Raw genomic sequence first — 10803 nt, forward strand, 5'->3', positions numbered from 1 at the left:
ATTTTTCACATATTCACATTTGTTAAAATTATTTATAACTGTGAATTTTTTAATTAGCATTCTGGAGTTGACTTCGTTCTGTGTCCATCATAGATGTCCTGATCAGTCTCTCTGGGATTCTGACATTTTAGTCCTAATAAGTACAGGTCCTTGGGTCTTCAGCAAGGAAAATCTAGCACTAAGGTAGTTGATTTGTCTGACTGCAGCATGCCTAGACAGATTTTCATTTCCATGGGGACAATGGACTGCCATTTTTTATACATACTGAATACTATAGCCTCCAGGACAGTGGCATACTTACTAAATTTTAGTTGAATTAAGAAATAACCTTATTTAGATTTTATGTATGATTTTCTACAAAGTCATAATTATTTTAATAAAAGACCTCACCCAACTTACAGTTTTAGCATTTTTAAAAATCTCATGAAGGAGGAATGCTAAGCTACAATAACTTCTCTTATTACCTCCAGGAAAAATATTTTTCAACAATTTGAATTTTTAAAAATTATCTCAAACTTATATTAAAAATGTATTTGATGTAAAAGAAAGAACTGATTTCAGAAAAGTTACCTTTCAGGAATTCTTATTGTGCATAGTAACCTGAACCAGAAGAAGAGCACAAAATAGCAGTCTTCCAGTGCCTTGGAAGTCATACGCTTTGTCTTGCTTAAGCACAAAATCAAAACCACCTGCTAATGCACAAGGAAAACAAATGTCCTCAGATATTTTAGAAAAGGGAAGAGGTTCATTTTTTGGCTTAGGTTTTAAAAGAAGATCCCTCATCATGAGATATATATTTTATAATGGTAGTGAAGTTACAAATGATTTTTAGCCTTCTGTGTACATGCATAACTGCTTATAAAGAGTTGTTTATATATAGAAATGACTTGGGACCATAAAGAACCCTTTAATAAAAATTCCATTTATTATATTTATTTATATTTACTGTAGTTGCATAATATAATGCATTATATTATATTTACATTATATTTACAACATATTTGTAACACAGTAGGGCAAACGTATAATACAGTAGGGCCAATAAATATATTTAGCCAAATTTAAAGTCTTCTGTGAGGTGTCCGAAAGTGCCATGTAAGATGGTACTTAAAACACTTGTCAGGGAGCACGAAGTACAACGCAGACTAAGTGTCCTCACCAGGAAGCGAAATCCTGTCATACCTCAGTACTAAACTGCTCTGAAATGTGTCCAAATTGGTCATCATTGAATTCTGAAGCAGAAATATTCAGTTTTTTTTATTATTATTAGTGTATTTAGTACAGGATCTACAGGGTCTCACTGCTAGATGGGACTACTAGTGATCCTCCTGTTTTCAGCCTCCCAAACGCTGGGATTACAGACGTGCCACCAAGCCCAGTCAGTCCTCCTCTCAAAGTGCCCTGGGGCGGGAACGGCAGAGTTTGTGGTGCCTGAGATCAAACCCCGGCCCCTGTGCTCTGCCTAAACAGGCGCTTTAGTCTGCGGAGCTATCTGGCCTGCCCTTGATTCAGAAATTTTGATCCAGAATTTTTCCTCTGCCTGATACTTAATCAAGAGCTAGAACTTGTCATACCAGTTGTCTGTCGTGTGAGTGGCTACCATTTCTGACCACAATAATTTGCTCCATCCTTGTCCTTGTGGGTGCTTATTCCACCTCCATGAACCAGTAAAGGCTCAGAGATGAGTATCAAGGCATCGCTGTTAAGAAATGTGATGTGCCATTGAGTGGTTCCCCTTGTGGAAATCTGATTCAACAGTCTTAATTTGTGTATAGCTACATGGGTAAATGTCTTGTTTAGCTAAAAGAGACAAAATGTACACACACACACACACACACACACACACACACATTTATATGATATCTATGAAAAATCTATGAATCAAATATTTATACTTCTTTTCTGGAGTGGTCATTATGGACAAGAGAGGTACAGTCCCAATGGAAAATCAAATTTGTATACATTTAAAGATTTGGTGTGAATAAATCCAAAGGCACAAATTAAATTCATTGGAATGTTCAACTACAGAGATGAGGCTGGAGGTCAGAAATAATAATAAACTACAATAAAAGGACACAAAGGTTTTGCCATGTCAATAAAGAAAATGTCCTCTAAACTAAAGAGCATGTATAACCAAGACTAAGACTTAAAATAAAATTTAAAACCTTTCAACATTTTTCTTATGATAATACCACCGCAGAGGATTTTTATGACATTAGTAATTTTAATTTTACGATAGCTTATGTGAAAATTCATAGTGACCTTACACAAAGAGTTGATTTATGCTCTTCTGCTTTAGTTGGTTTTCTCAGGTTATAGAAAATTACGTTTTCCTAAATGCTTAATGCTTTCAGTGTATGAGTTGACACTGTATCGCATTTGTAAAAGTGAACCAGACGTTTAATATTCTTTTAATCTAAAGCCTCTCCAAACTGTGTGATTCAATTAACATAACTAAATACCAAATATGAGATTTTAGGGGACTAACACGTTGAAGCTGTGTCAGGGCGAATGTCTATGTGGTGCGCAGACCCTTTGCTGAGCAGGCTGGGAACTGCGAACAGGGCAGACAGAACCAGCTGATAAGCTCACCTTGCAGCGCCAGCCTCCCTGAGCTTAAAACCGTCAAGGATCTTCTTTTAGTGCATCCAGAGAAAAATAATTACACAGAAAAATGAATGAGATTTTGAATTTATAAGAGAAAAAATTACTAGCTATTAGATTCCAAAATTTTGTAGAACTATTAATTTTCAACAGCTTTTTTTGGATGGTATTTGATTTCCAAGATTTATCATTATGACCCTTTCTTTCTTCAATTTCTCTTCAAATCTTCTGTCTTTTCTAGCTTATACCGCAGATTATCCCTTTTGGATTGTCCTTTTGTCCTCTTTTATCCTTATATTACATTTTTGCCTTAAAACCAACAATATGGGTAACTCATGGTTGAACGCCAAAAGGAGGCTATACATCTGATAACAATTTTAAAGACCAGAATTTAAAGAACGCACAAGTTTCCCAATGTGGTAATAATACAATATAATTTGGAAACTTAATGTCATAATGTAAATAAATCAGACATTTGCTGGAAATGTTTAGTGTAATGTTAAAATAAATAAATGAAACAGAGAATTTAGAAAATCTTCTAGTGCTCAAAGAAAATATAAAGGTGTTCCTTCTCTTACAAAAATGAAGAATGCTACTACTTGATTCTTAGCACCTAATAACCTTAATAAAATGTGTCCAAATATCAAATTATTAATTAATACCCTCAAAAAGCACAACATAGTTCTTCATATACTGATCACTTTAACTGTTCTTAGAAAATAGCTGTATGTATTATTCCAGTTTTAAATGTCTTATAGTTGGGGTAGGGGAGCTAGCTCAGCGAACTAAGCATCTGCCTGGCAAATGCAAGGACTTGGACTCAACTACCACTACCTCATGCCATACCAGCCTGGGATACAGAGTGGAGGGGGGAAGTACAGGGAGTGGGAGGAGTGGGAGGGATGACTAATGGGAGTTTGGGGATTGATTGTGGGTTGGTGTGAGTGTTGGGGAGTTGGGAGTCACATGCCTGTAATTCCAGCACTGGGGGCTCTGAGGCATGATCACTATGAGTCTGAGCTGCAGAGCAAGACCCTGTACTAAATAAATAAATTTAAATGAAGAAATAAATTTCTCACAGTTTAACATCAATTTAACATTTTGAATTTAATTAGCCTTATGTTATATGAAGCATCAGTGGGTAATGAAAACACTGGAGCCATAAATTTTATTAACTTTTACTTCACTGGATTGGTAAAATTAAAAAAAGACACAATTTCAAATATAATGCAAAGATTAGAATTATAAAAATTTGGCCCTAGAAAAAATATTTTCTCAGAAAAGTTGTTAGTTCCTGAGTTAACCTATTATTTACAAGTTGCATATTTTCCATTCAACTTATATGTGTACAAATATATATTTATATACTATATATATATATATATATACACACATATATATAGGTGCATATCTATGTAATTGTTTACCATATGGTATATTCTATTCTAATCCCTGCCAGATAAGCCAGAGCTTCAGAAATTGCCTGCTATAAATCAGCGTGAATTACTCACAGAGATTAAGCCAATAGATATCCAGGAGTCACACATACAACAGATCCTGTACTTGAAGAAAGTGAGACATGATGAGAGAATGAATCACACACACTAGAAATGGGAGTCCTGTGATCAATCTGAACTTTATCCACTATAAATAGAAAGCAATTGGGCTGGCATCATAGCGCAATCAAAAAGCCTTGAACGGAGGGCCATCGAGATATCTCAGCAAACTAAGTGCCTGCTTAGACACGTGCAGGGACCGGTTCAGTCCCAAGCACCACTTGCGGCACTGGCCTCACCCCGGGGTGTGCTGAGCTGGCCACCAGGACTGGGTGTGGTGGTACACACCTGTAATCCTGGTGCTGGAGGACTGAAAGACAAGGATCACTACAAGTCCAGCTGTGTGGTGAGATCCTGTACCACAAACATACAAGTTAAAAAAGAAAAAAGAAAACAAAACAAAAAGCAAAACATTTAAACCCTTGAACAGAGAATTCTCAACACAAAAAGCACCTCAGTCTATGAAAGGTGAAATGAAATAAAATAGTAAAGCATGGTACTAAATTAGAAAATCAAACAGAGAAAAACGCTGTGAGAATCACCTAAAGTCTTTGAGCTTTAATTTATACAAATTGGGGGCTGGTGAGATAGCTCAGTGGTCTAAAGTGGCTGGTAAGTCAGGCACAGGGGACCAAGGTTCGATCCCTAGCACCACATGCCACTCTGCCCCACCCTCGGCGGGCTGAGCAGGCAAAAAAAAAAAAAAAAATTATACCAAGTGACAATAAAAGAAGATCAAATTGTATATATAAATATATATATATATATATTTCATTATTCTAACCTTTATTATTTTGGTCAAATAATTATATTTGGATATTTATAGATTTTTCATCTGTGGCTGACATTTTTTATGTTACATACATATCTAATGTTTATATCCTTGTATTACCATCTGTCACAGAACATTGGCATAAACCACATGTTATGCCAATAGTTTAGAGTCCAAGCCTTGAGATATACTCTCAGGATGTCTCCAAGTCTGTCATTTGGTTTCCTTTAGCCTAAGTTTATTCCTCTGTAAACAGGAGTAATAAAATTCATAGTAGTTTGATTGTGAGGGTTAAATTTATGCAAAAATATACACAAATACTTGATATATGAGGTAAGTTAAAATTATTTTGTATTTGATAGTGCAATTGCCTTAATAAAACTCACTGTTAATGAGAATCCTGGTGATCTCTATAAACCTCTTATTTATTAATGCATATTTAAGAAAATGTTATAGCTATGTCTTCAACCAAGTAATATATACCAATACTTTGAATGTTAACATTTTAGTTGATAATGCATAAGAAAACTAGTTGATACTTAAACAATTGAGACTTCTTTTTCTGTTTTTTAAACTTTTTAATCTTTGATTTTTTAATATTGTTATTTGTTGGTGGCACCAGGGAGCAAACTCAGGCCTTTGTGCTTGCCAGGCATGCACTTCTTCCACGGAGCTCTCTCCCCAGCCCCTAGAACTTCTTTTTAATAGGACTCACCTCCACTGTAAATGGCAAGAGGTGAAGAAAAAGCTCAATAATAGGAGAGGAATGAACATTTTTAAATAGTTACTGAGTGAATTGAATCAAGGACTAGTATGCAAGTGAAAAAAGAAATGTAAAAAGGCTCACACAAACATGAAGCTAATTCCTTTACTTTAAATATTTCTATTTAATTGAGTAATATTTTAATGAAAGAATATGGGGACAGAAGTGGAAAAAAAATAACACAGAGGCATAAGCTATTCGGGATAAGTATGGCTCTTGTGGCAAGAAAGAATACCAACAAAGGAAATATGCATTAAATGTTATAACAATACATACTACAAAGGTAACTGCACTGTGAGATTATTCATATGTTGAAGATTTTGTACTATTTCAACTTTTAACTCATTTTTCCTGTAATTATAGACTATTTGGGAGGAAATCATGCAAAATTGTAAACATGAACATTATTTTATTGAAAAACACCTCTCCTTTAAGTAGTAGAAATATTATAGCTATTAAGATCCAAAAATTTCCTTCAACAACTTCTTAAAATTTTTAGGTTCAAGGGTTGGGAAGGTAGCCCAGCAGACTAAGCCCCTGCCTCAACCTGGGTTTGATCCCCAGTACCTCATGTCATGCTGCCCCAGAACCTCAGGAGCACCATGCCAGCCATGAAAACGGCATGGTGGCACACACCTGCAATCCCAGCACTGGAGAGTAAGACAGGAGGGTCACTGGGAGTCTGAGCTGTGTAGCCAGCCCCTGTACCAAGTAAATAAGTAAATAAGATTCCATCTTTTTAAATTATGTGCATCTTTACAGCAAAAATTCAAGTCCGCGTCAATGAATTCTCTTATCTTTAGCCCCTATTCCTAAAATGATGCACATGAAGAGAACACCCCTGAGATGATTTCTTTACTCAACTTTCAGCACCACAAATGCTACAAGCCTTTGGTGCTGCTTGATAAAACTTCTATAGGGACATTGCCTTCATCAATGAATTCTCCTATTCTTCAGAACAACTAATCCACACATTCTCTTTGCTTCTCCAACTTCCTCTTCCTTACTCATATTAAGTTAATCATCATTTGTTAATCCACTGGGAGGAAAAAAAAAAAACAAGCACAAACTTCAGTCAACTCTTTGTCTTCACTAATTTGCTGGCCTCAGCAACTACGCTCAATGCTAGATACTCAGCCTCCTTAACTCCTCACGGCTTGCGCTGCTGCCCCAACCACAAATGAGCTCCCTCAGTGGTGCCCTGGATCCAAGCCACTCCCACTTGCTCTTCATCCAGCTCCTCTATGAAACCTGCCTCTCTTTCTTCACCAGCTTCTTTCCGATGACCAGATCATTCTCATCAACTCAAAAATATTGGAAACACCTCTCATCTTCAAAACAAGGAGGTGAACCTCACTTCATCCAAATTTGCTGCTCCTTCTTTAAAGTGTCCTCCTCTTTACTTTTATTTTGTTTTTGAGATATAAAGAATCTACACGTTTGTGAGGAACATTATAATATTTCAGCATTATTCACTGTGAAGTGATCAGACCTGGATGTTCAGTACACACATCTTTTAGATACTCAACATTTTGCCCTGGGTGGGAACATCCAAAACACTGTCTTTAGTTATTTTGAAATAGTGGAGTATGGTTAACCATAGCCAATCCCCCATGCAACAGAAAAGCACAGTTTTTCACTCTATCCAACCGTAACAGAGTAGCAGTTGGCTGACATCAACGTCTTCTTCTCTCCCTTCTCTTCTCCATCTCTGCTAACCATTGCTCTGGTCTCTACATAAAAGTGAGATCATGAAGGAATCAAAATGGTCTCATAAGAACATCATGCCCATCAAAATTACTCCTCGGTCACTTGGAGCAGTGCCTCTGTATCATATGGTAAGTCCAAACCACTTTTTAGACATAGGATTCATCCCTCTTTCGTACTCGCTTTGCCCAATGTGGTTTCCACTGCTCCTTGCAGACCTCAAGAATTCCAAACCCATTACTGCCATAGGACTTTTGAGTTTCCTCTGTTTTTTGTGCTTGAGTGGTGATTTTACAAATACTTGTGTGACTTAATCTTCTTTCAGAATTTCTGCTAAGTACTTCGACGTAGGAGTTCTCTATTCTCTGTATCACCCTCAACACCCTACCTGCCAAGTAGCTTGCTATTGCTTCATAGTGTCCAGTTCTCTAAAGCAGTGGAAGTAACTGGCCATGGAGTGAAGGCTCGGGCAGTTTGTATGCTGATGGAAGGGTGGCTGGTACAGCTCAGCCTCAATTCGATTTTGTAGCCTTCTCAGGAGAAGGAACTGCTGTGAGCAACATGTCTCAGATGAAGATGCGTTCTTTGGGGATGGTGTTTGGATCTGTGGGTTTCCACATTGATCTGGAGCTTCAGTACCTTTGATCTGGGGATTTCTGCAGGGCAAGGCAGGTAATCTGTAGCACTTGTGCACATAACAAAAGTAGAGTGACAGACTTTGTGTAATCGTGAGGGCCTCAAAACCGCTGTCTCTCACCATCATTCTCCTGCTGAATGGCAGGACATCTGGCTGACTGATCAGCACCCATTAAAGTTCAGGTCTGCTGAAAGGCTCAGACCTCATACCTGTGCTAGCCTCTTGGGGGACTGTCCCTTGGCACTGCTGCAAAAGAGAAAATGGCATTGTGGAAAGACCATATTCCTTGCATGATGCAGTCAGGGCCTTCAGCAACACAATTAAATGACTCCTAAGGCACACAAAAACCATACCCACACCACTTCCTGCCTGCCAACACATCTAGACTGGTCCTTTATTTTTGTTGGGGACTCCAGGGCAAAATAGAGAAAGGGTTGCAACACTAAGGGACCAATGATAAAGGAAAACAGGGGATGTCAAAGATATACAGGGGTCTGCATTTGTGCTCTGCAGGCTTCTCAGAGCCTTGTCCCTTTCAAAAGCATTTCCAGTCTTTTGCAACTGGGGTGATCTTGGTAGGACTCAGACATAAGTCATTTTCCTGCCCTAACTCCCAGGACTAGGTTACCATTGCCCACTACTCAGACAAGTGCAGAGAAGATGAGAAACAGCAGAACAGTATTCATCTAAGAATAATCTCCAATATCCAAGAAATATTGAAGAAATGACAGAGAATGAGGCAAGAGGTAACTTTCCAAGGCTTTCTGGACCCAGATGGCTCCAGGTACACTTTTGACTGAAATCCTACATGGAGAGGCCTGAGATACTTTTGCACTAGGTGGAGGCCTCTGGGCTCGATAGGATGGGCACATTGCAGCCTCCATATCCTGCCTGACTTCTACCTAAAGTCCTTTAAATTCTGTTTGTTACCCACTGTTAAGAAGTCTGCATACATGCAGGTCTGAATAGGTTCTCATGGATCTCCTTTTAAAATGCAGGAGACATATGAAGTGAATGCCTACTTTGGAACATCACACGATATTTTAGGCTGTGCTCCACGTAACACTCTTCCTTTGACCTACAGTTCCCTTTCCATTCCTCTCCCCATTGCCCATCCCTACAATTATAACAATAGAGAACAGCATCATCACATCATAGCTGACACGAAGGATGCTTCTCTGGACTGCCTGTCTCCTTGAGTTTTGTCGAGGTCTTTGCTGTCCTGCACTTACATTGGAGCCACTTAGGTGCTGTGTTCCTGTACTTCTTGTAGGCCAGTAGGCCTCAGCAGCACAGGTCTGAAGGCAGGCTGCAGTTCTCTTCTGTGACCTGGGCAGGTCTCCAGGGTTACAAGGGCAGCCTTGCTGAGAATAAGAGTCTTGCAGAGGTGATGGGGAGGCAGGGAGTCTCTGCTCCTTTATGTGGGGCTTCATCCCAGGGAGAACTGGGTCAGCTCAGGAGTGAGAGGAGCTGAGCCAGCAGGATCCCTGCAGGTGGGAATGGCAGCAGACCCTGGATGGTGAGCAGGCCCCCAGCTGCATGGTGCTCCAGCATCAAGAATGTGGCCATTTCTTGGTCACATTCCTTATCCTCGAGGTACATTTATCTTCAGTGGTCAGGGCCATCAGTGCCATGATCCTCAGCATGATGGCCTTTGTGCAGTTTGGGTGGAGTTCAGAAGGAGAAAGTCCACCCTGGCACAGCCGTAGGTGACAGAAGACCTTCTGTGGAGTCAGCTGTATTCTGATGTTTAAAGCCAGTCTAACTGGCATTAGGTCACACCTCAGTGTGGCTTTCTTGGTGGCCACTTAACTATAAATATCTAGGGTCCTTTCCTCCCATTGTGTCTCACCAAGGGAAACAGTCTAGTGTGATTGTGGTGTTTTAAAGATTTAATAAAGGAAGTCAATATGGCAAAGGCACATGAACATTCTTGCTGCATGGAAGTGAATATATATATATATATATATATATATTATATTTCCAGTTATTTCAAGTATTATTTTTGCATGGGACAACTGGCAAAGTACAGTATAGCTAAAGAACAATAAATGTTAAATGTTGGAATCAAGATGGAAAAATCACCTTAAGATAAATTAATTGCCTCTATCATGTTACATGCATACATAATTTGTATTTTTTATACCATTTTGAGGTCCCCAATTAACTCTGAGTATACCTTCTGTTTATGGTTGCACGTATATTTAATAATTAATGGTGGACTTAGTGGATGGACATCAGCTTTTGCATCTTAAATAATTTCAACATTTACCATCTATTGTCATAAAAAGTATCCCTTTGATATTCTGTGAAGATAATGCTTACATTTACTTCTTTCTCTAATAGAGAGTTTTTTTCTCAAGTTGTAGTTGGACTAGGAATATAGCTCAGTAGCATGAGGGCCTGCCTGGCAAGTGCAAGGTCCTGAGTTTGATTCCTGATACAAAAATAGAAATTTAAAAAGTAAAATAAAATAAAATAAAACAATTGTGGTTATACCTTAGTTTATTAACCTACTTTGAAGGTATATTTGGCCCCCATGTTGAGTGTGACTTCATAATCAAGTTTGAAAAAATGAAAATTCAAAGTGACTTTTTAAAAAGTGAATTAAACAGTTCATGCAGAAAAATTTGTTATCTGATAATTTCACAGAAGCTAGATCAGTTGAAGTTGATATATATATGTAATATATAGATAATATACCCTGCATACCAGCAATAGATCAATATGCTTTTGAGCAAGTTGCTTTATATCATGACACATT

This window comes from Octodon degus, unplaced genomic scaffold (assembly GCF_000260255.1).
Source record: "Octodon degus isolate 3935 unplaced genomic scaffold, OctDeg1.0 scaffold00051, whole genome shotgun sequence".
Classification (NCBI taxonomy): Eukaryota; Metazoa; Chordata; class Mammalia; order Rodentia; family Octodontidae; genus Octodon; species Octodon degus.